At 39.1% G+C, this 27,092-nt stretch overlaps 1 long non-coding RNA gene across 5 annotated transcripts; it reads left to right on the top strand.

Moving 5' to 3' along the window:
* Positions 1-665: 665 nt before the first annotated feature.
* On the top strand, positions 666-23,652 carry LOC142176527 (uncharacterized). 5 transcript variants are annotated; one of them, XR_012705189.1, is made up of 3 exons: positions 673-1,733; positions 22,204-22,286; positions 22,871-23,652. It is a non-coding gene; the product is annotated as an uncharacterized LOC142176527 (long non-coding RNA). The 5 variants fall into 5 exon arrangements; XR_012705186.1 differs by having other exon boundaries at positions 674-1,714; positions 22,204-22,302; XR_012705185.1 differs by having other exon boundaries at positions 674-1,733; positions 22,204-22,302.
* Positions 23,653-27,092: the final 3,440 nt, after the last annotated feature.

The following is a 27,092-nucleotide window of genomic DNA, read 5'->3' as shown; positions in this document are numbered from 1 at the left end:
CTAATTCTTTTTTATTTTATTTTTTCAAATATCTTAAATAGTCTTATGTTTACATAATTTCTATTATTTTCATTTTTCAACCTTCCAACATTTTTCTTAAAGGGCGCTTCATGTAATTTTTCAACTCTTAAACACAATTTCGTATATTACTAGATTTGTTTTCTCTTCATTAAATATAAGTAATTATGAAGAGAAAATACCTTCTAAATTCATGTCTTTTTGATATATAAAGAGTGCGACAAATCATTAACTTCATAGTATGTTCATGAGTTGGTAAAAAAATATGAATTCATAATTAAAACTTAATTATTTTAAATAAAGAGATTACATTTGAAAGATAGTCATGATACCAATTATTCTTGACAAGTATTATTTATTAATTTATTTAACAATATTATTCTAGTAAAAGTATAATTTAAATACTTGGTTATAAATAATATCTAATATTTATTATAAATAATATTTAATATTTATTAATATCTAATATTTATATATGTAACATATTAAGATTTGCTTACTTTGTATTGCACTAACTCTATTTTCTAATCATTAATTATTATAAAAAATATTTTCTAAGTTTATGTCAACTTTCTTATATTCACATGTTGGTAAAAAAAATGTTCGTTATTAAACTTTTTGTTGTGTAAAAATATTATTAATTTGGAATGTATTCAATAATTCATTGCGTGAAGCTTTTGATTCTTGCCAGAGTTAGTTTGTATAATTAGCAAAAATAATTAGTAAAAGCAGATGCCCATTTTGCCCTGTCATTGATTTGAGCATAATTTAAGGTGGATTTCATATCTGCAGATTCTTGGCCGGAGTATTTGAAGGTTGATATATGGTGAAAGCGAGGTATCTCAAGTAAAATAAACCTTCTATAATATTTGGCCTAGATTCGCTCTTTTTCACACCCAAACCAGATTCAAGAGATCTACCACCCTCTTCTACTCTTTGGTGTTTCCGGCAGTATCTTCCGCCGTTACGCCGCCGTCAGCCGCCACAATCTTCTACTCAAAAAACTCACTCATTTTCTTATAAATCGTTTTGAACCTTAATTTTTGTAAAAGTTTAATTCCGTACTTGTTTTTTGAGTTTGTCATTTAACATTAGTGATTTTGACTTGGTCAAGATCTGCTTCGAATTTTGGGATCCACAGCTTTTTGCTGATCTACGGCTGCTTCACTTCATATATCAGTCTGAGTTTTGTCTCCGCACTTCCAATCGCTTTTACCCACTTCTCCTTTCAACTCTCTCATTGCTATTCCTCTCATCTTTTCCTCATCTCTATCAGCTGTTTCTGTATGTGCGATGCTTTTTTGACTATTTTGGATAGAGATCTGTTTGATGTGATCCGGCAGTGAAGTGTTAAACGACGGTGAACCTTTTTTCTGTTTATCTTATCTTATAACCACCTGTGTTTAAAAAACGGGAACTATTTTCATTCCCTCAAGGTGGTGATTCCGAGTTTCCGATCGTTGTTCAATTGTTACGGCCGACATTTCGACTCCGTCCTTGATTCATTAATGCAAAGAGGTAGCGGTGATAGCTCCTTCTGGTTTTTTGGTCGTGGTATTTTCTGTATTTTCAGGAATTCTCGGAGTATTGGAGACAAGTTGGGCGCACGAGCACTGGCAAAGGAGAGCAACCTGGGCGAGTGTCAGCAAGTGGGCGGGAGCGTACAACTACATCGAGCACAGCAAATCAGCCACAGGTTTTGTTATCGGGAATTGGTACCTCCTGTTTTACTGTTTCCCTTTTGGTGTTAGCTAAATTACTGTTATTTTACTTCGCAATAGTTAAACCTTTGAACTAGGATACTAGCTACCACGTGTTTCCTTCAAGTTTGATTTGTGTACGTTGTACACTAGCGAGACTTCTCTAGATTGTTGTAGGTGTAGTGGCTGCAGTCTGGGATGATAGAATAAGGGCATGTCCTCGGGTGGGGCAGAGTGTGGGGTGGGGTTCAGGGGGTGGGTCGGGTAGCAGGGTAGGTAGAGGGGGCAAGGGAGCATATAGGTTGAGAATCGGGTCATGGAACATATGTTCACTAACGAGTAAATCCATAGAGTTGGCGAAAATCCTGCAGAAGAGGAAGATTAATATAGCGTGTGTCCAGGAAACTAGGTGGGTCGGATCGAGGGCGAAAAACGTGGATGGGTATAAGTTGTGGTACTCTGGTGTCCTGAGGGGTAAGAATGGAGTGGGTATCCTGGTAGATAGCCATCTTAGGGAGTCCGTGGTAGAGGTCAGGCGGGTGAATGATAGGCTAATGACTATAAAGTTGGTGGTGGGTGAGGGTACTTTAAATGTCGTTAGCGCGTACGCACCACAAGCAGGCTTGGATGAGGATATTAAAAGGCAATTTTGGGAGGGGTTGGATGAGATTGTTCGTAGTATACCGCCTTCTGAGAGGTTATTCATAGGAGGAGATTTCAATGGTCATATTGGGTTATCTGCAGGTGGGTACACTGAGGTGCATGGCGGATTTGGTTTCGGAGAGCGGAACGGAGGGGGCATTGCGCTGTTGGACTTTGCCAAGGCTTTCGATCTAGTCATTGCAAACTCGAGTTTTACGAAGCGGGATGAACATTTGGTTACTTACCAAAGTTCGGTGGCGAAGACTCAGATTGACTATCTACTCCTCAGGAGATGCGACAGAAGGTTGTGCGAGGACTGCAAGGTTATCCCAGGTGAGACCCTCTCAACGCAGCATAGGCTTTTGGTGATGGACATTTGTATTAGGATAAGGAGGAAGAAGAGGTCAGTACAAGGACGCCCCAGGATTAGGTGGGGCGCCTTAACTAAGGATAAAGCTAAAGAGTTGGAAGGAAGGTTATCGGCAATGGGAGCTTGGAGAAGTAGTGGGGACGCAAACACAATGTGGTCGACGACTGCGGACTGTATAAGAAAGGCGGCGAGAGAGGTGTTAGGGATATCTACGGGACACTATGGTGGACACAAAGGAGATTGATGGTGGAATGCAGTTGTCCAAGGTAAAGTGGAAGCAAAGAAGGCGGCTTACCTAAGGTTAGTAGGGAGCACTGACGAGGAGGAGAAGAGAGAGAACATTCAAAGGTATAAGGTAGCTAGGAAGGAGGCGAAGATGGCAGTGACAGAGGCTAAAACGACAGCTTTTGCTCGTCTGTATGAGGAGATAAGGAACAAAGGTGGGGAGAAGAAGTTATTCCGACTCGCTAAGGCGAGAGAGAGGACAACTCGGGATCTGGACCAAGTGAGGTGCATAAAAGATGATGACGGCAAAGTTTTGATGGGAGATGACCAGATTAAGAGGAGGTGGCAGACCTACTTTCATAAACTTCTAAGTGAAGAAGGGGATCAGGATATTATACTTGGGGGATCGAGGAATGTCGACAGTCACCATGAAGTAAGTAATTGTAGGGACATTGAGATCGATGAAGTCATGGAGGCAATGCGTAAGATGAGAAGGGGCAGAGCTACCGGGCCAGACGAGATTCCGGTTGAACTGTGGAGGTGTGTGGGTCAAGCAGGCTTGGAATGGCTTACTGCATTGTTTAGTGTTATATTCAAGACTAATAGAATGCCTGAAGAGTGGAGGTGGAGTACAATGGTCCCGTTGTATAAGAACAAAGGTGATGTCCAGAGCTGTAACAACTATAGGGGCATCAAATTACTAAGTCATACCATGAAAGTTTGGGAGAGAGTGGTAGAAATGAGAGTGCGAAGGACGGTGTCTATTTCAGACAACCAGTTCGGGTTCATGCCGGGACGATCTACCACAGAAGCTATCCACCTTATTAGGAGGATGGTGGAACAGTACAGAGATAAGAAGAAGGATCTCCACATGGTGTTTATTGATCTGGAGAAAGCGTACGATAAGGTTCCTAGGAAGGTCTTATGGAGCTGCTTAGAGGATAAAGGGGTCCCGAGTAACTATATTAGGGTGATTAAAGACATGTATGATGGAGCTAAGACTCGGGTTAGGACAGTAGGAGGCGACTCTGAACACTTTCCAGTTATTACGGGATTGCACCAAGGGTCTGCGCTCAGCCCATTCCTATTTGCCCTAGTGATGGATGCACTGACTCATCATATTCAAGGGGAGGTTCCATGGTGCATGCTATTTGCTGATGACATTATTCTAATTGACGAGACAAGAGGCGGCGTCAACGAGAGGCTAGAGATTTGGAGACATGGTCTTGAGTCTAAAGGTTTCAAGTTGAGTAGGACGAAGACGGAATACCTCGAGTGCAAATTTGGAGTTGAGCCGACGGAAGCGGGAGTTGAAGTGAGGCTTGACTCTCAAGTCATTCCCAAGAAAGATAGTTTCAAGTACCTTGGATCGGTTATTCAGGGGATCGGGGAGATTGACGAGGATGTCACACACCGTATAGGGGTGGGGTGGATGAAGTGGAGGTTAGCGTCGGGAGTTTTGTGTGACAAGAAAGTGCCACCGTTACTAAAAGGTAAGTTTTATAGAGCAGTAGTTAGGCCTGCCATGTTGTATGGAACTGAATGTTGGCCGGTAAAGAACTTACACACCCAGAAGATGAAAGTAGCAGAGATGAGGATGTTAAGGTGGATGTGCGGGCATACAAGGATGGATAAGATTAGGAATGCAGATATTCGAGAGAAGGTGGGTGTGGCCCCCATGGAGGACAAGATGCGGGAAGTAAGACTCAGATGGTTTGGGCACATTCAGAGGAGGAGCACTGATGCACCGGTGAGGAGGTGTGAGCGACTGGCTGTAGTGGGCACGCGGAGAGGTAGAGGGAGACCTAAGAAGTATTGAGGAGAGGTGATCAGGCAGGACATGACGCGACTTAGGATTACGGAGGACATGACCCTTGATAGGGAATTATGGAGGTCGAGCATTAAGGTTGTAGGTTAGGGGAGAGGGTGAATATTTCTACAGCACAACTGAGAGAGACTATCTAGTTAGGAGTTAGACTAGGAATGTCAGTGGTCGTCTATTGATGCAGGGCTTTACCTTCTAGTTGTACTATACCAGCTATCTAATTCGTAGTTCGTATTTCGTATCTTGTATTTCATATTTCGTATCCCCTATATATTGTTGTTATTTTATTACGCATTTTTATGGTACTAATATATTATATCCTATTGCTTTTTTTTTTAGCCGAGGGTCTCCTGGAAACAGCCTCTCTACCCTTCGGGGTAGGGATAAGGTCTGCGTACATATTACCCTCCCCAGACCCCACTTGTGGGATTATATTGGGTCGTTGTTGTTGTTGTTGTTGTTGTTGTTGGAATGTAGATTATTATTTCTCAATTTATAATTTTTAAATATGTTTATAACAAACATTTATTTTAAATTTCATAATAAATTAATATTATTATTAATTACATAGAAATGTTCGAGTAAAAACAAAGAGTCAAAACATACTTTGACTCTACCAATTTTTAAGCTCTTGTTCTATTCTTAACAAGCATCGTATTTTGTTAAGATTTACTATGTAATCAAAACAAAGAAAAGAGAGATAAATGTATTTAGAGTAAGGGTGTTAATAAAGTCGGGCCGACCCACTAACAACTCAGTTCGATCCGGTTCAGCCCGGACCAGCCCGGTTCGGTAAGGGGTGGGACGGGTTGGCTAGGGTAGGAGGTTGTGCCGGACGGGGTCGGTGTCGCGCCCTCTTTTCCTCGCGAAATCGGGTTTATGACATTTGGGAAGACAACTCATTCCCTTTCGGGAATTGGGTTTGAAGTGAAGAGTCGCCACCTAATGATTTGAGTGCATTAGGACACTAGGGAAGGTTTGATTAAAACAACCAGAGATTGGATAAGGGCTTGAAATTATCTCAAGGGGAAGGTGTTAGGCACCCCTCAAGATCCACTAGTATGGTTCTCGGCCAAGCTATTATTGTGACTTTAAGTACGAACAACACATAGGCAAATAAAGGCTTCAAATAAGAGAGGATTTTTCACGTAATAAACAAAAGTAAGAAAAATGAACTAAAAGAGTTGATTTTCTTAAAAGAATGGTTTAAAAAGATTTAAAAGAAACAAAGAAAACAAAGGAGAAGGGGGGTCCTAGGTTTATTAATAATACGGATCACCCCACACAACATCCGGTAATCACTCCTCAGTGAGGGGCTACACGTGATGTTATTGCGTGGTCATCATATCCATATCTACCCTTTCCCACCCTGTTAAGGTATTAAAGCGCGGAATGGTCTCATTTACTTATTGCATGCTATTACCCGCCCCAATCCTATCAGCCCCGGAGGCACTAGGGACTACTAATCTTAGAGGGAGGAGGTATTGAGCTTATTTGTGATTTCAAAAGGTAAAATACTAAGGCGACAAATAAAACACATATAGCGAGTTTGGGGAAAGCATATAAACAAATAAAAGGGCTCAAACAGACATCCTTTAAACCAAAAAATCACATAATGTAGCATGACTTGCATGTACTGTTTTAGGTCTGATTAAAAATTAAAGGGTCGAGGCAGACTGATTTATTACATAGTTCAGATAAGAAGCTCGAATCAGGCATGCCTTCTAGTTGTTGCATATAAAATCTGATTCAGTTTATAAACTTTCACCCTATGGCTTGCCTAAGTGTTAGACGAAGACCCTATAGGCATGATATCTACTGATTCCAGAAACAATGAAGTAAACATGAATACATACTGGTTTAAGAAAAAAAATCGTTTGTTATTAAAGAAAGGTGAGTTTTAGCAAAAGAGCACAAGTCATTTGTGATTGGTTTTAAACTTATAAGCAAATGAAGCGATTCAGATTCGTTTAAAGCTCCTATAGGCATGATTTCTATGTGTTGTCGAGTTTGGAAATTTTTACAGACATAACAAGATTGCAGAAATCCTATAGGCAGCATCTAAATGCTGTACTTCGTTTAAGCCTATGAACATGATATCTAGATACAGTTAGTTATTTAAGCCCTATAAACAGGTTTGCCTAGTGACAGATGCATATGCAAGATTCGGATTTCCAGTTAACTATGAGCATGGTATCTATATGAGAGATGCAGAAATTTAACTATAGGCAGGATATCCATATGAATGCAGAATTTCAGAAACCTATAGGCAGGATATCTATATGAGTGCAGAATTCCTTATAGGCATAGTATCTACATATGAAAGTGCAGAATTCCTTATAGGCATAGTATCTACATATGAAAGTGCAGAATTCCCATAGGCAGGATATCTATGTGATATGCAGAGATCAGAAATTCCCTATGAGCAGGATATCTACCCCTTTTACATACATAGTTATTCCCCCCTTTTTCACCAGCCATCCCAATAGTTTATTACAAAGTTATTACAGTCCAGAAAAATAAAGTAAAGAAAATACATCAGAAGTTGAAAATTACAATCAAGGAGAGCCGATTCAAACTTCCTGTCTGAAGTATGGAGTAAACCAACTCCAAAGATCATGTTTCAAAGCCTTTCTACCACTTGGGTGTGTCAAAGTTCCCTAAGAGTTTCATAAGAACTCCGGGCAGTGCTTACATCCAAATGTATCGCCATATTAAGCCAAAGTGCAGTGTGGAAGGGCCAGCCCTCAGGTGTCCAAGTTCAGAGGGAACTCAAGGTCCCAAGGCAAGGCTCATAAGAGGGGGGCAGAACTTAGAGACTAGGAGAGAGTGCAAGTGCAGAATTCTGAAAGGGGAAAAAGGGAAGGGAAATAGTACAATAGGGATATATGGAATGAGGGATTGCGAGAGCACAAGAAGAGAAGGTTGATGGGCATACCCAGCAATAGGATGTGCTGGCATACCCTCCAGCCTGTTTAGAGGTTAAGACCCCATTGGTTCAAAGCTCAGTTCATGGACAACAACTCATATTGCCATGCCCTAAGCCACCATTTACAATCACATAGGGGTAATGGGATATGGAGCAAAGATTCACAACAAAAACAGGCAGTAGAACATAGGCATTACAAAGCTAAATGTTGAACTCTACAGAAAATAATAAAGTAGACATGGATACAAAGACTGTAAGTAAACACATTGGGGTGATGCTGAAACTTAAATCAGGACATACCAGTTTCGAAGAAATAAGTAGAAAAAGCAGTAGTCTTGTAAAACCCAAAGTGCAAACAGGAAGACAGAATACTGTAAGTGTGAGTTTAGAAGAGATTGTGAAATTGTGAAGTCTGAAGTGTGTGTTTTGTGAAAAGGGTCGTGCCTTTTATAGTGTAGAAAGCAAGCAGAAATAAGGTAAGAAAATAGTTTGAAAAATGATTGTCAATCAATTACACAAGGCTTCCCTTAATTAAGGGATTCAGATTCAAAACGAGTAAAAACTTTTAAGGAAAGGAATTGAATAAACACTTTGTGTAAAGCATGCAATTGAGGGCAAATACATAAAGGTTATTTAAGGACAGGGTTTTGACAGTACACGGTTTGTGCAAATAAGGTAAGGGAGTCAATTAACAGCCAATAAATCACAAGGTCTGAGATTTGGTATGAATGAACCAAGTCAGAAAAGATGAAGAAGGGTTTTACTTAAGTCGAGTAACAGAGGAAATCAGTAAAAGATGGAAAGAAATCAATCAATCTATATTCAGAAGGAAGTTTGCACTAATTGCAAATTTGAAAACCATTTAGAGGAAAATTCATCACATATTAGGAGCATGTGAGCATGAAAAAAGACTGTCGTGTAAATCAGTAGAAATTCCAATGTAGAAGAGTTTAGCAAAAGGTTCAGCATTGTATGAAAAAAAGATGTCCAAACTCAGTTCAGAGACTCAAAGTCAGTCTGAAAGAGTTAAGGGTTCTAAAATAAAACCCTAGTTCAATCAAACCTCGGCAGAACCCCCAAATTCTAGGGTTTCCCCCTTGAATCAAGTACAGAGATGAGGAGGCAAGTAGTCGAATCGAAACATGTTTAGAGGTTTCAGAAAAAACTGAAACTTCTAACATGCTTCTTCCAGCAACAGAACTCATGAATAACATGTAAATACAGTAGAGGGGTTCAAGGCAAACAGAGTAAAGAAACTAATTCGAAACATGATGAGAAAAGACTGATAAGAACAGTAGAAGAAAGCATGCTTAAGAAGATCCTTTTAAAAGAAACTTAAACAAAGTTCAATAGAAGAAAAATAGTAAGAACACTTAAGAACACGGTAGAAGAATACAGTAGGCGAAACATACCAGAACATAGTAGAAGAAAATAACAGGACATAGTAGAAAAGCATACAAAAACATAGTATAGAAAGCACAGTAGAAGAACATACAAGAACGAAATATAGAAAGCACAGTAGAAGAACATACATGGTAGAAGGAAAAAATAGAACACAGTAGAGGCAAATAAACACAAAAGAAAAGGAAAAGAAAGTGAGAGAAACACTTAAGCATTTTCAGAAAACCCTAAATCATAAAAGAAAGACTTTGAAAAATGTAATTTTTGAAAGAAAAGTTAGGGAGATCGTTTGAAAACTCAAAGAGAGCACATATACACAACGGATCTAAAGATATCGGAGAGAACCTCAAAGGGTTAGGGTTTCAGAAGAACCCTAGAAATGAGAAAGGCTTTGAAAAGGTCACCGATCTGAGTCGGAGAGGTCAGACCCAGGCTCAAAATACCATGGTACGCCGGAGCAAGGCCGGCGATGACTATGGAACCTTGAATCGACAGAGGTCTGGGTGCAAACCTTCGAGGCCTGGCCTCGAATCTTCAGGTATCAGGTGTGTAAGAGCAAGGGAAGGTGAGTATAGGGCCCTCACAGCTTGGGAAACCATGGTTTCCGGTGGGTTTCGAGGTAGAAGATGATGAGAGGTGGCTAGGGTTAGGGAAGGGTCAAGAGAGTTTGAGAGAGGAGAGGGGTTTCAGAGGCGGCGGGTGAATGAAAATGTTTTTAGGGTTGAGGTGTTTGTGAATTAAAAAAGGAAAGGTAGAATCGTGGCCGTTGATCATTTTGATCAACGACCTGGATCAAAAGGGGAGCCGGGCGGGTTGGATAACGAGTCAAGGGTCGTGTAATTTAAAATTGCAATTGGGTTTAATTGGGGGGTTGATTTGGGCTACAATTGAAATGAAATAGGGTTAGTATTTAAATAGCCACTTTTCCCCTTTTCATTTTATAAAAAATAGTAAATGATTTCTGGAAATAAATTAAAGGTACCAAACTAATTAATAATTTATAAATATTAAATAAAAAATACTAGAATCAATTTTTTAATTATAAACACAATTAAATCTTACAATAGGCTGAAATTGCAATTATATGCAATTTAGCTTTAAAAATACTAAATAAATTTGTAAAAATGTGTGAAAATTACCTTAACTTTATTTTGGTATAAATATGAGAATAAAATAAGTTAATCACCAAAATGATAATTTGAGGAATAATTATTGGTTTTTGTACTGCTAAAATTGGGCAATAAATTGTTTTAAAAATCTTTAAAAAATTAGGAAAAATACTAAAACATCTGGAAACACTTATATATGCATACATATGATATTTTGAAAGTATTTTTCATTTATAAAAAATATACAGGGAAAGGTATCAACAACTGCCCCTCTTTACCTGGGAAGGATGAAAGAGTTATCGGGTAAATATATGATGACCAATTTTGACCAAACGGAATAGTTTGAAGATTTTGACCGAGCTCTAGCTCCTGAACTGCCTACATATCCCTGATCTTACAGAAATCAGTCCATATGTAGTTCAGGATCTGTTGGCGGAATATGCCGATGGAGATTTTCCGAGACGTACGCGATATTTGGGCTAGGATGGATGGTAATAGTCTAATAGGGTTGCGGGAACTGGAGCGGGATTGCTCCTGCTGGGATGGTCGTTGCTCGCCGGTTTACCTGCAAATGAACAATATGTTGTGCGGAAATTTAAACATGATGCAAGTTCCCGTTGGACCATGAAATGTTGTCTTTGGACGGTTAGAATGACGTCCTCAGACCATGATGTCCTGAGCCATGAAGTGTATAATAAGGATTCGCAGGCCATGAAGTGGTGCTCTCGGGCCATGAGAATGATGCCTCCGAACTATGACGCCTTTCAATAATGATATGCAAAAGATAAAAGGGGTCCTCAGGCCATGACATGGCGTTCTCGGGCTATGAAAATGGTGCCTCCGAACAATGACGCCCTTGGATGATTCAGCGATCTTTCAGCCTATGAAATGCAGTAGGTGGCGATCTTTCAGCTAATGCAAATGTAAATAAGGTGGCGATCTTTCAGCCATGCAAGATATAAATAAAGTGGCGATCTTTCAGCTGATGCAAGATATAAATGCAGTGGCGATCTTTCAGCTGATGCAATATGTAAATAAAGTGGCGATCTTTCAGCCAATGCAAGATGTAAGTAAAATGGCGATCTTTCAGCCATGCAAGATGGAGGTAGAGCTTAACCTCGGAAGGCATAATAGTAGCCTTATGCAATGCAGAGAATGCAGATGGAGACAGAGCTTAGTCTCGGAAGGCATAATGGTAGCCTTATGCAATGCAGGAAATAAAAGGTGAATAGTAATAAAATTTCTTAGCTGATAGCTGATTGCGATATTGTGGCTACTGGGGATATTGTGCGCGGATAGCGACCGTGAATATGTGTAATAGTTCTGAGAGTTGTGTTCCTGAAAAGTATGAGTTGTATATTCGATGATTTTGCGACTTGGGTACCTGCATCCAAAGAAAAATCGTGAGTTTTGCAAAGGGGAAAGGTTAGTTCGTATTCCCGTCGACATGCTCGGCTCTTGTTTGCGTATCATTGGGGTAGCGTTGCTAAACAGAGCAATTTTGGTAACAGACATGCATGATTTAGTAAAAAATATAGTATAGATACATAATCGAGAATAGTTTTCTTTAGATGAACCGACGACTGCGACGTGGTTCAAGACATTGCAACTTCTCTTGCTCCAAAATTTTGAGGGCCCTCCTTAAAATTCTGCCCCAGTTTACTGGGCTGTTGCTTCTGACGGCTGTTGCTTCTGACGAATGGCTGGAATTGACTTTGGAATTTTGAGGGTCCTCCTTAAAATTCTGCCCTAGTTTCCAATAGCGGGGGAAATGGAAATTTTATTGAATTGTGACCGAACCCATAGGGCTGCCTAAGTATCCCCTATTAAACGGGAATCAGGTCAGGCGTAATTCAAATTACATCATATAAGGAAAACATAAAGATTATACATAGTATCGCTTGACTGCGTCTGAATTGATCGGCTTTGGCCAAACTTCTCCGTTCATTTCTACAAGTACGAGGGCTCCTCCTGTAAGAACCCGGTAAACCATGTACGGACCCTGCCAATTGGGAGGGAATTTCCCTTTGGCTTTATCTTGATGCAAAAATTTTTTCTTTAACACCAGCTGTCCCGGTGTGAATTGTCTAAGCTTGACTCTTTTATTGAAGGCTCTGGACATTCTGTTCTGATAGAGCTGACCGTGGCAAACTGCATTCATTCTCTTTCCGTCTAAAAGAGCTAGTTGCTCGTAATGACTCTTCACCCATTCTGCGTCGTCGAGCTCTGCTTCTTGTATGATCCTTAAGGAAGAAATTTCTACCTCAGAGGGAATGACTGCCTCTGTATCGTAGACCAGCATATAGGGGTTGCCCCAATTGATGTGCGGTCTGTGGTGCGGTACCCCAATAAAGCAAATGATAACTTCTCGTGCCACTGTTTATGCTTCTCTATTATTTTCCTCAATATCTTCTTGATATTCTTATTGGTGGCTTCTACGGCTCCGTTCATCTAAGGTCTGTAGGCTGTAGAATTCTTGTGTTTGATCTTAAAGGTTTCACACATGACTTTCATCAGGTCACTATTGATGTTGGAACCGTTATCAGTGACAATTGACTCAAGGATCCCGATGGCAAACGATACGGTCGCGGACAAAATCTGCCATGACTTTCTTAGTCACTGCTCTGTAAGATGCTGCTTCAACCCATTTGGTGAAATAATCAACTGCTACTAGGATAAACTTGTGCCTGTTTGATGCGGCAGGTTCGATTGGTCCGATAACATCCATTCCCCAGGCGACGAACGGACACGGCGAGCTTGTTGCATTAAGCTCATTTGGAGGCACCTTTATCATGTATACATGTATCTGGCAGCGATGCCACTTTCGGACATACTGGATGCAGTTTGTTTCCATAGTTATCCAAAAGTAACCAGCTCGGAGTATTTTCTTTTCTAAAACAAAGCCATTCATATGTGGACCGCAAGTCCCTGCATGAATTTCCTCTAATAGCATGGATGCTTCCTTTGCGTTGACACACCTTAGCAATCCCAAATCAGGAATCCTCCTGTACAGGATTCCTCCGGTGTGAAAGAAATTGTTGGATAACCTCCGAAGTGTGCGCTTCTGAGTAGCGTTTGCGAGTTCTGGGTATTCTCTTTTTGCCAAGTATTCCTTGATATCATGAAACCAAGGCTTTCCGTCTGCTTCTTCTTCGACATGAGCACAGTAAGCAGGCTGATTATGGATCTTTACCGGAACGAGATCAATGAAATTCTTGTCTGGATGTTGTATCATGGATGATAGGGTAGCCAGTGCATCGGCGAATTCATTATGGACCCTGGGAACATGTTGGAATTCTGTCTTTGTGAACCTCTTTCTCAACTCCTGTACATGATGCAGATAAGGAAGTATTTTGGCGTTCTTGTTCGCCCATTCTTCTCGGACTTGATGTATAAGCAAGTCTGAATCCCCAATTACTAGCAACTCTTAGATGTTCATGTCAATGGCCATCTTGAGCGCTAAGATGCAGGCTTAGTACTCAGCCATATTGTTGGTGCATGGGAACCTGAGCTTGGCAGATACCGGATAATGCTGACCGGTTTCTAATACTAGGACTGCTCCTATGCCAACTCCTTTGAAATTTGCTGCTCCATCGAAAAACATTCTCCAACTGTCATAGGATTCTGCAATGTCTTCTCCTATGAATGATACCTCTTCATCAGGAAAATATGTTTTCAGGGGTTCGTATTCTCCGTCCACGGGATTTTCAGCAAGGTGATCTGTTAGTGCCTATTCTTTGATTGCTTTCTGAGTCACGTAGACAATGTCAAATTGACTCAACAGGATTTGCCACTTGGCCAGCTTGCCAGTGGGCATGGGCTTCTGAAAGATGTACTTCAAGGGATCTATTATTGATATAAGATATGTAGTATAAGCACAGAAGTTGTGCATCAACTTCTGAGATACCCAAGTCAAAGCACAACAGGTGTGCTCTAACAGAGAATATTGAGCCTCGTACAGGGTGAACTTCTTACTGAGGTAATAGATGGCCTGCTCCTTCCTCCTCGTTTCATCATGCTGCCCCAGAACACAACCGAACGCTCCATCCAATATTGCAAGGTAGAGTAATAGAGGTCTACCCGGCTCAGGCAGAACTAAGACTGGTGGTATTGATAGGTATTCCTTGATTTTTTCGAAATCTTTTTGGCAATCATCAGTCCATGTGGTAGCGGCGTCCTTCTTCAACATCTTAAAGATCGGCTCACAGATGACCGTAGATCGTGCTATGAACCGGCTGATGTAGTTAAGTCTCCCAAGAAGCTCATTACGTCCTTCTTGTTCTTTGGCGGTGACAGTTCTTGAATAGCTTTGACCTTAGATGGATCCAGTTCTATCCCTCGGTGACTCACAATGAACCCAAGTAGCTTTCCAGCAGGAACCCCGAATGCACACTTTGCGGGATTCAGTTTCAGGTTGTACCTTCGCAGTCTATTGAAGAATTTCCTCAAATCTTCCATTTGATCAGTGGCTTTCTTGGACTTGATAATAATATCATCTACGTACAACTCTATCTCATTGTGTATCATATCATGGAAGATGGTAGTCATGGCCCTTATGTAGGTGGACCCTGCATTCTTTAACCCAAACGACATCATCTTGTAACAGTACATTCCCCACGGCGTAATGAAGACCGTTTTCTCAGCATCTTCTTCATCCATCCAGCGAAACAATCTACAAATGATTGCAACTCATGCTTGGCGTAATTGTCAATCAGGATGTATATGTTCGGCAAGGGGAAGCCATCCTTTGGATTGGCCCGATTGAGATCCCGGTAGTCGACACAGACTCTGACCTTCCCATCCTTCTTTGGCACCTGCACAATATTGGCTAATCATGTCGGATATTCTACTACCCTGAGGACCTTAGCTTTGACCTGCTTAGTGACTTCTTCCTTGATTTTCAGGCTCATGTCGGGTTTAAACCTTCTGAGCTTCTATTTTACCGGTGGACATGTCGGATCAGTTGGCAATTTGTGGGCCACAATAGATATGCTCAAACCAGTCATGTCATCATATGACCAGGCGAATATATCCTCATATGCCTTCAGAAATTCTGTGTATTCTTCCTTTTCTGACGGTGACAAATGAACGCTGATCTGAGTTTCTTTGATATTTTCTACATCTCCCAGGTTAACAATCTTAGTCTCGTCCAGGTTGGACTTAGGTCTGTTCTCAAAATTTTTAACCTCTTTAACAATCTCTTCCGGTATATCATCTTTCTCTAAATATATGTCTGTTTGTTGCGTTGTCTCGTTGCATGTCACAACCATTGGTTTATCAAGATATGTAATAGTAATGCCCGAGGATTTCCGGGCTTTGGTGGTTCTGATGGTCCAATTGTTGAGGCATGCTCCTCTGCTCACTGCCTGTATGGAAGGGCCTTTGGATCTTGTAGAATTTAATGATGATGCCAGAGTGCACGAACTAACCTTTGGGGAGGGGAATAAATAAAACAAAAGTAAAAACAAAAAAGGTAACAAGTCAGTGCGAATTATAAGAAAAAATTTAAACACATAGTGCAAGAATGTAAATCGTGTCCTAATTTGGGAAACCTCTTGTGCCTGAGGTAGGCCTAGAGACAAGTTGATTTGGAGAACATAGAATGCTAAATGCCTCATTTTATTAATAAAAGTAGAAGAATCCCAAAACGAAGCTAAATAACAGGAAATAAAATGTCACTAGTGGTCATTGGCCTTATTACATTCATAAAGAGAAAAAACAAATTCCTATCTATTTGGTCCCAGCAGGACCTTCCTCAGTTTGAATGCTCTCGTTAATCAAATCCTCCAGCTCGCATAGGTTCACCAGTAGAAATGTCTTTGCCATGTGTTCTCCTTCGTTTCCTTCAGCGTTCCGGTAGTCGGTGACTCTCTTCCTCACTTTCCCTTCCAATTCCAGCAGACTGTACTCTAGATATTCCAACTTTTCGCTAGCTTTGGTGGCCCTCTCTTTCCACTCGTTGATTTGGTCATTTGATGGAAGACTCCTACACCAGTCTAGCAAGAGTGAGGGTATGCTAACCATACCGAAGTTGGGGACCTCGTTCTTCATTTTCTATAAAACAAAAGGGTTAAAACCCTACCCCTACCAGACTTGGCTATTTAAATATCAATAATTGGCATAAAAAAATTTAGTTCTCCGAATAAATGCACAGAATGTGATAGTGTCTGTTTGGGTTTTAGGGAAACCCAGTGGACTTTGGACAAGGACATCTTAAAGAGTCATTATGCGGACAACATAACTGACTTGGCTAGGTTTGACCATGATGCATGCATAGTTAAACAGAGTAAGGTTTCTATGGGGTTTTAGACTGGTACCCTTGAGCAGACAACTCAAGGGAGAAAGGCACGGAATCGTCGACTACACCGTTGATTGACTAGTTTTACCGTAAATATGCCTTTTTCGGATTTATTGGTGATAATATCAGAAGAGCGCAACCACTTATTATAATCGTTGATATGGCATTTTGTTTGACACGAGTGGAATATGATGTTGAGCATGGTTATGCAAAAATGAAAGCAGGTTGTCACGTATTTGCACATTAGGAAAACTGTAAATACAATAGTTTTTCATAATTTAAAGAGGTGGTAAAGGAAAGCAGTAAAGGAAAAGAAACAAAAAGGCAAGTCAGCTTTGCAATCGAAAAGAAAATTGAATGCTTAAAAGAAATAAACAAATAATTGCGCATAAAGAAGCATAAATCACAATAATAGTCAGAAATGGTAAAAGCTCAAAAGTCATCCCCAGATGAATAGGATCAATGTCACGCCCCCTTTTTCTCGCGAAATCGGGTTTATGACATTTGGAAGGACAACTCATTCCCTTTGGGGAATTGGGTTTGAAGTGAAGAGTCGTCACCTAATGATTTGAGTGCATTAGGACACTAGGGAAGGTTTGATTTGAACAACCAGAGATTGGGTAAGGGCTTGAAATTATCTCAAGGGGAAAGTGTTAGGCACCCCTCAAGATCCACTAGTGTGGTTCCCGACCAAGCTATTATTATGACTTTAAGTACGAACAACACATAGACAAATAAAAGCTTCAAATAAGAGGAGGGTTTTCACGTAATAAACAAAAGTAAGAAAAAGAACTAAAAGAGTTGATTTTCTTAAAAGAAATGGTTTAAAAAGATTTAAAAGAAACAAAAAAAAACAAAAGAAAGGAGGGTCCTAAGTTTATTAATAATATGGATCACCCCACACAACATCCAGTAATCACTCCTCAGTGAGGGGCTACACGTGATGTTATTGCATGGTCATCATATCCATATCTACTCTTTCCCACCATGTTAAGGTATTAAAGCGCGGAATGGTCTCGTTTACTTATTGCATGCTATTACCCGACCCAATTCTATCAGCCCCGGAGGCACTAGGGACTACTAATCTTAGAGGGAGGAGGTATTGGGCTTATTTGTGGTTTCAAAAGGTAAAATACTAAGGCGACAAACAAAACATATATAGCAAGTTTGGGGAAAGCATATAAACAAATAAAAGGGCTCAAACAGACCTCTTTTAAACCAGAGAAAGCACATAATGCAACATGACTTGCATGTACTGTTTAAGGTCTGATTAAAACTTAAAGGGTCGAGGCAGACTGATTTATTACATAGTTCAGATAAGAAGCTCGAATCAGGCCTGCCTGCTGGTTGTAGCATATAAAATCTGATTCAGTTTATAAACTTTCACCCTATGGCTTGCCTAAGTGTTAGACGAAGACCCTATAGGCATGATATCTACTGATTCCAGAAACAATGAAGTAAACATGAATACATACTGGTTTAAGAAAAAAAATCGTTTGTTATTAAAGAAAGGTGAGTTTTAGCAAAAGAGCACAAGTCATTTGTGATTGGTTTTAAACTTATAAGCAAATGAAGCGATTCAGATTCGATTAAAGCTCCTATAGGCATGATTTCTATGTGTTGTCGAGTTTGGAAACTTTTACAGACATAGCAAGAGTGCAAAAATCCTATAGGCATGGCATCTAAATGTTGTACTTCGTTTAAGCCTATGAACATGATATCTAGATACAGTTAGTTATTTAAGCCCTATAAACAGGTTTGCCTAGTGACAGATGCATATGCAGGATTCAGATTTCCAGTTAACTATGAGCATGGTATCTATATGAGAGATGTAGAAATTTAACTATAGGTAGGATATCCATATGAATGCTAAATTCCTTATAGGCATAGTATCTACATATGAAAGTGCAGAATTCCCATAGGCAGGATATTATGTGATATGTAGAGATCAGAAATTCCCTATGAGCAGGATATCTACCCCTTTTACATACATAGTTATTCCCCCCTTTTTCACCAGCCATCCCAATAGTTTATTACAAAGTTATTACAGTCCAGAAAAATAAAGTAACGAAAATACATCAGAAGTTGAAAATTACAATCAAGGAGAGCCGATTCAAACTTCCTGTCTGAAGTATGGAGTAAACCAACTCCAAAGATCATGTTTCAAAGCCTTTCTACCACTTGGGTGTGTCAGAGTTCCCTAAGAGTTTCATAAGAACTCCGGGCAGTGCTTACATCCAAATGTATCGCCATATTAAGCCAAAGTGTAGTGTGGAAGGTCCGGCCCTCAGGTGTCCAAGTTCAGAGGGAACTCAAGGTCCCAAGGCAAGGCTCATAAGAGGGGGGAAGAACTTAGAGACTAGGAGAGAGTGCAAGTGCAGAATTCTGAAAGGGGAAAAAGGGAAGGGAAACAGTACAATAGGGATATATGGAATGGGGGATTGCGAGAGCACAAGAAAAGCAGGCTGATGGGCATACCCAGCAATGGGATGTGTTGGCACTCCCTCTAGCCTGTTTAGAGGTTAAGACCCCATTAATTCAAAGCTCAGTTCATGGACAACAACTCATATTGCCATGCCCTAAGCCACAATTTACAAACACATAGGGGTAATGGGATAGGGATCAAAGATTCACAACAAAAACAGGCAGTAGAACATAGGCATTACTAAGCTAAATGTCGAACTCTACAGAAAATAATAAAGTAGACATGGATACAAAGAGTGTAAGTAAACACATTGGGGTGATGCTGAAACTTAAATCAGGACATATCAGTTTCGAAGAAATAAGTAGAAAAAGCAGTAGTCTTGTAAAACCCAAAGTGCAAACAGGAAGACAGAATACTGTAAGTGTGAGTTTAGAAGAGATTGTGAAATTGTGAAGTCTGAAGTGTGTGTTTTGTGAAAAGGGTCGTGCCTTTTATAGTGTAGAAAGCAAGCAGAAATAAGGTAAGAAAATAGTTTGAAAAATGATTGTCAATCAATTACACAAGGCTTCCCTTAATTAAGGGATTCAGATTCAAAACGAGTAAAACATTTTAAGGAAAGGAATTGAATAAACACTTTGTGTAAAGCATGCAATTGAGGGAAAATACATAAAGGTTATTTAAGGACAGGGTTTTGACAGTATACGGTTTGTGCAAATAAGGTAAGGGAGTCAATTAATAGCAAGTAAATCACAAGGTCTGAGATTTGGTATGAATGAACCAAGTCAGAAAAGATGAAGAAGGGTTTTACTTAAGTCGAGTAACAGAGGAAATCGGTAAAAGATGGAAAGAAATCAATCAAGCTATATTCAGAAGGAAGTTTGCCCTAATTGCAAATTTGAAAACCATTTAGAGGAAAATTCATCATATATAAGGAGCATGTGAGCATGAAAGAAGACTGTCGTGTAAATCAGTTGAAAAATCCATTGTAGAAGAGTTTAGCAAAAGGTTCAGCATTGTATGAGTTAGTTCAGAGACTCAAAGTCAGTATGAAAGAGTTAAGGGTTCTAAAATAAAACCCTAGTTCATTCAAACCTCGGCAGAACCCCCAAATTCTAGGGTTTCCACCTTGAATCAAGTACAGAGATGAGGAGGCAAGTAGTCGAATCAAAACATGTTTAGAGGTTTCAGAAAAAACTGAAACTTCTAACATGCTTCTTCCAGCAACAGAACTCATTAATAACATGTAAATACAGTAGAGGGGTTCAAGGCAAACAGAGTAAAGAAACTAATTTGAAACATGATGAGAAAAGACTGATAAGAACAGTAGAAGAAAGTATGCTTAAGAAGATCCTTTTAAAAGAAACTTAAACAAAGTTTAATAGAAGAAAAATAGTAAGAACACTTAAGAACACGATAGAAGAATACAGTAGGTGAAACATACCAGAACATAGTAGAAGAAAATAGCAGGACATAGTAGAAAAGTATACAAGAACATAGTATAGAAAGCATAGTAGAAGAACATACAAGAACGAAATATAGAAAGCACAGTAGAAGAACATACATGGTAGAAGGAAAAAATAGAACACAGTAGAGGCAAATACACACAAAAGAAAAGTAAAAGAAAGTCAGAGAAACACTTAAGCATTTTCAGAAAACCCTAAATCGTAAAAGAAAGACTTTGAAAAATGTAATTTTCGAAAGAAAAGTTAGGGAGATCGTTTGAAAACTCAAAGAGAGCATAGATACACAATGGATCTAAAGAGATCGGAGAGAACCTCAAAGGGTTAGGGTTTCAGAAGAACCCTAGAAATGAGAAAGGCTTTGAAAAGGTCACCGATCTGAGTTGGAGAGGTCAAAACTAGGCTTAAAACACCATGGTACGCCGGAGCAAAGCCGGCGATGACTCTGAAACCTTGAATCGGCAGAGGTCTGGGTGCAAACCTTCGAGGCCTGGCCTCAAATCTTTAGGTATCAGGTGTGTAAGAGCAAGGGGAGGTGAGTATAGGGCCCTCACAGCTTGGGAAGCCATGGTTTCCGGTGGGTTTCGAGGTAGAAGATGATGAGAGGCGGCTAGGGTTAGGGAAGGTTCGAGAGAGTTTGAGAGAGGAGAGGGGTTTCAGAGGTGGCGGGTGAATGAAAATGATTTTAGGGTTGGGGTGTTTGTGAATTAAAAAAGGAAAGGTAGAATCGTGGCCGTTGATCATTTTGATCATTTTGATCAACGACCTGGATAAAAAGGGGAGCCGGGCGTGTTGGATAAACGGGTCAGGGGTCGGGTAATTTAAAATTGCAACTGGGTTGAATTGGGGGGTTGATTTGGGCTACAACTGAAATGAAATAGGGCTAGTATTTAAATAGCCACTTTTCCCCTTTTCATTTTATAAAAAATAGTAAATGATTTCTGGAAATAAATTAAAGGTACCAAACTAATTAATAATGTATAAATATTAAGTAAAAAATACTGGAATTAATTTTTTAATTATAAACGCAATTAAATCTTACAATAGGCTGAAATTACAAATTTTGCAATTTAGCTTTAAAAATACTAAAAAAATTTGTAAAAATTACCTTAACTATATTTTGGTATAAATATGAGAATTAAATAAGTTAATCACCAAAATGATAATTGGAGGAATAATTATTGGTTTTTGTACTGCTAAAATAGGGCAATAAATTGATTAAAAAATCTTTAAAAAATTAGGAAAAATACTAAAACATTTGGACACACTTATATTTGCATACATATGCTATTTTGAAAGTATTTTGCATTTATAAAAAAGTATACAGGGAAAAATTGGGTATCAACAGTCGGGCCTTTTTTGCTACCGGTGCACCGGAATCCGGCTAGCTCGCTAACCCTTCCAGCCCGGTCCAGCCTAGTTTATGTTGTAATTTTTTTTATTTTAAATTCTGACCGTTTCCAACGGTCAAAATAAAAAATGACCGTTAGGCAACTGCCATTTTTTGCACTTTTAGCCATTTCGGCCTATCTCCTTACTAAAATAGCCCCTTCATCCCCTAATAATTGATAAATTACATTCTTAGCCTTTTAATAACTATAAATAGCTCCCCTCTTCTTCATCTTTTCCCACAACTTGCTCTCTTCTTCTACTCTATTTCTCTGTCAATTCCCTTTTGATTATTGAATTGCTTATTGCTCTCAAGTTCTCAATTAATTAATATTTCAAGTTTATCAATTATTTATGGTAGCCACTACAATATTATAATTATCAAGTGAAGTGTGGTTACCATTTTTGTTAGGTTCAAGTTAAATCATGCACCGTACTTCTTGAGTGCCCTCACATGTTTGGGAACACTTTGAGGTGGTAGAAGAAAATCAAAAGGTTCGCAAAGTTCAGTGTAAGAACTGTGGTCTAGTCTTTAATGTTCGTCGAAAGGGGGGAAGGCACAGCTAGTTTAAGGAGGCATATCAAGGGTTGTCTTGAGTGTCCTCCACCAATTCGTATTTTAAGTTGATTTGAGACAATTTGTGTTATTTTAAATTTGTTAGACTTATTTAAGCTTATTGTGTTAGTGTATTAGACAAGTTAATTTGAAGTATTATTATGCAATGAAAATATGAAATGAAAGCCTTTGAAGTTTGATCCTTACATATTGGTCTTATAAAATAATTTTATGTAGCCACTTAATTTTAATTTTCAAATTTTATAATTCAAATTTCAATTTTAAAATTTAATTATAAAGTTTAAAAGTTTAATTTTAAGCCTTAATTCTAAGCCTTAAAAGTTTGAAAACACTTAAATATCAAATTGAATATGAACAAAAAATATACTAAAAAAAAGTAACTGATGGTAGGCTATAATCTCATGTTTTAGTCGCTTTTTGCACTCCAATTTAATACACCTTAGTTGAATTTGAGCTTTAATCGCTAGTGTTTTGCTCTAATTGTATGTTTTATGCCTTGTAGGAGTGATTCTGAGCTATGTAGATATTATGGAATGAATTCAAGTGATTTGGAGCTTTGAAGTCTAAGTAAAAGCCCAAGAAATTAAGCCAGGATCGTGTTCGGGGATCAACGGATGATAGTGCAACGAAACAAAGAATCGAGTAGGCATATTATGCACTGTCTAGTAAAATACACATAACTCTTTGTTAAGAACTCCATTGGGCTACACAATATATTGTTGGAAAGATAATTCAAAGGGCTACAACTTTTATGTTTTATGTTTCTTCATATTTCTAACAGAACAGGGTGAAAAGTGCGCAGCCGCGAACTGACCGTGCATATGGGGCAGCAAGTGTGAAAAGTGCGCGACCAAGTGCGCGGCCACGCACGTCCTGTCCGGGAAAAGTGTCCTTTTTTTGCATAGGAAAAGGTGTATTTGTTTTCCGACCTTACTTGGTATATATGCATGGAAACACGGTATTTGGAGGACTTTTGACATAATTTAGACCTAAGGAAGCTAAGAAGAGGAGGGAGAAGCAAGAGCACAAGGATTTCACCATTCATTCTCACCCAAGACAAGGGTTTGGATGTTTATGTTTTTCTTTGACTTAAACTTACTTTTGATGAATTTCTCCATATCCATAGAGTAATTATTCCGTAGGGATTGATGGATTTGGTGTTTTGAGAATTTTTTGTAGATAGTAACTCTAGTTTTATGTATTGAATCGTTTTAGGTATTTTTATGGTTGCATATTTATTCACATGCTTATGTAATCGAAAGAGGCTAATTTGTGGTGTTTTGCATTATCTTGTTGGTTGAATTCGTTGATTCTTCTTAGTTATCGAAAAAGAGACTAGTTGAATTAATGTTTAGACCTATTTAGAAGGATAATCGAAAGAGGTTCTCCTAAAGATTAACCCACTACGAATTCTTGCATATCTTCACTGAGCCTAACTTAGTTTATATTGTGAGGTTGAGACTTAATCGAGAGAGGAGTTTCTACTGAACATTCAAACTAATAATAGAGTGAATTCGAGAGACTCACTTGAACTATAGATTGAAGTAACTAGAGTTGATTCCTAAACAAGTACCTTGCACCTATCCAATCAACCCCTATTTTCTCTCATTGATATCTTCTTTGCTTACTCTTGTTGTGATTGTCATTAGCCAATAATTTAGACTTTTAGTAAATTTTAGTTTTAAATCATACAACTATAAAGTGTTAATCATCTTGGATAGCAATTAAAACTAGAAGCTACGAAAATACTGTTTAAATCCAATCCCTGTAGATACGATAATTTTCTATACTATATTCAACTAGTGAGCCTAAGTTTATACGTCGGTTTTGCGTTCGTCAGTAACCCGGCTCGGTTCGGCCCCATTAAGCCCGAATCCGGACGGGCCTACCAAAACCCAAAAATTCCCAGCCCATTACTAGCCCGGAACCCCCAGCCCACTAACAGCCCGGAACAATAATCGGATGAGCTATTTTTTTCGTGTCCAGCCCGAACCAGCCCGTTCGGTTAATACCTTTAATTTAGAGCCGCCAAAATGGCCTTGGTCCGTGAGACCAGCCCAACCCATCCCGCTACTTGGATAGGTTTGGGGTGGCTTTTTTAGCCCATTTAAAACAGAGGCTTATAAGCCCGGCCCAAGTTAGCCCACTAGCCCTTGAGGCTTGACTAAGGTTGGGCCTGGGCCGGCCGGTGGGCTAAAAATTTATTAAATTTAAATTAAATAACTATTAAATATTTATTATTTTAAAAAAGTAAAAGCTAAAATAACTATTAAATATAATCCCCATTCCCCAACCCTAGATTACTCTTTTACCCTTTCATATCAACTAGAATTTAGATTTTTGACATACATGTAATATGACAAAATTAGTTTTTCATTTGCTTAATTAATAACGAACTCGAAAAGTTTTAGGTGGCCAAAAATAATTTTTTTTCAAAAGAAAATATTACTTTAAGTGGCCGATGATCATTTTGGATTATTTTAATATATTATTAATTGTCATGACCCGGATTTCTCACCCTCGGGAGTCGTGATGACGGCTACTAGTGAAAGCTAGGAAAGCCAACCATTTGAATTATTTACCTTTTTCCCATTTTAATCCTTTAACAATTATGAACCAACATTATGTAAACAACGGAATTTAATAAGCGAAAGAATAGAATATAACCATTTAAATATTTCCAATACAAATCCTTAAACATAAACTACCCAAAACTTGTGTCACAATTTCATAGACGGTCTAGGAATACTACAAATAAGGGTCCGAAAAATAAATACAACACTGTCTTTGAAATACATAAATGAAACAGGATGAAAGGATAGAAGGTGACGCCAAGGCCTGCAGACGCCTGCAGGACTACCTCAGATCTCCAAATGGACTGAAGGCAGCAACCCAAAGCTAAGGTCCGTAAGCTCCAGTACCAGGATCTGCATACAATACAGAGTGTAGTATCAGCACAACCGACCCCATGTGCTGGTAAGTGCCTAGCCTAACCTCGGCAAAGTAGTGACGAGGCTAGGACCAGACTACCAAATAAACCTGTGCTGTTAAATCATATACAGCGGAAAATAAAAGCAAACTTTTACAATTAAAGATAGGAAAGGGAAATCATGCTGCGGGGAACAACAAGTAGCAACCGAAACCAATAGTTGAATGTAAAGAACACCATAACTCAATTATCAATAGAAATCAGGAAAATCAAAGACAAGTGCACGGCATCACCCTTCGTGCTTTTACCTTACATAATCATGACGCGGAATGATCCTTCATGCATTATCACTCATATAAAGGCACGGAATTGTACATCGTGCGGCACGATATCACCCTTCGTGCATTAACACTCTCTTACAAATATCATACACGACATCACCCTTCGTGCTTTAACACTCTCTCACAAAAATCATGCACGACATCATCCTTCGTGCTTTAACACTCTTCCTTACCCAAACAACAATCACAATGCAATAAGGGCAAGGGAATAAATAAAATCACAATAAAAATCCCGGTAAGGGAATAATAGTACAACAATCATATCCCGGCAAGGGAAACAATACCAAAACAATAACATCCTGGCAAGGGAGATAACACTAAAACAACAATATCCCGGCAAGGGAGACAATATCATAATCCTCTTTTCTTTTTAACATTTACCTCACAACTCAATTCACAATTTGAGCCAATACTCTATAATGTTCAATTGACAATTATACTTCCACAAATCATTTTATAACTTGAGCCAACACTCTTCAATATTCGAATACCAATATTACTTCCACAAGCATTTTTCAACAATAGAAATCATCACATAAGGTATGAACAATACAAACGGAGTCACATTAATCATAGTATAAGATCTTGTCGTATTTGCGACACTGAAGGAATCCAGTCCACTTTGTATTTGCTAGGGACCCTTCGCAATTGCGATATCGCTTTTGCGATAATTATGTTGCATTTGCGACCAGGGCAGCCCGAGCCATCTTCGCATTTGCGATAAAGATCGCATTTGCGGGCTCGCATTTGGCGAAGCCTGCAGGCCTGCAACATACCAGCAATTTCCTAAGTCCAAACTTCACTCTGTGGCCTATCCAAAACTCAACCGAGCCCTCAGGGCTCCAAACCAAACATGCACGCAAGTCCAAAAACATCATACAAACTTGCTCGTGCGATCAAATCATCAAAATAACATCAATAACTATGAATTTAGCATCAAAATTAAAGAAAAATCGCATGAACTCTTAAGTTCAAAATTTAACAACTGAAGGTCCGATTCACGTCATTTCAAGTCTGTTTCTTACCAAATTTTACAGGCTTGACTTAAATCACATATAAGAACTGTACTAGGCTCCCGAACCAAAATACAGGCCCGATACCATCAAATTCAATTACATTCAATTTTTCCAAAAACTCTACAATTTCAGCTAAAAACGTTTCTTCAAAAATTCATTTCTCAGGCTTGGGACCTCGAAATTCGATTGGCATACGCCCAAGTCCCATATTTTCCTACGGACCCTCCGGGACCGTCAAATCACGGTTCTGGGTCTGTTTACCCAAAATATTGATCGAAGTCAACCTATATTCATTTTAAAAGCAAAATTCATTATTTTCACAGATTTTCACAAAATGGCTTTCCGGATACACGCCCGGACTATGCATGCAAATCGAGGTGAGATAAAAAGGAGGTTTTAAGGCCTCGGAACATAGAATTTATTTCTAAAACAAGTGAT

The sequence above is a fragment of the Nicotiana tabacum genome, chromosome 22 (genome assembly GCF_000715075.1).
Source record: "Nicotiana tabacum cultivar K326 chromosome 22, ASM71507v2, whole genome shotgun sequence".
Taxonomy (NCBI): domain Eukaryota; kingdom Viridiplantae; phylum Streptophyta; class Magnoliopsida; order Solanales; family Solanaceae; genus Nicotiana; species Nicotiana tabacum.
Note: the sequence above shows the minus strand (reverse complement) of the source record. Positions and strands in the feature narration are given on the sequence as shown.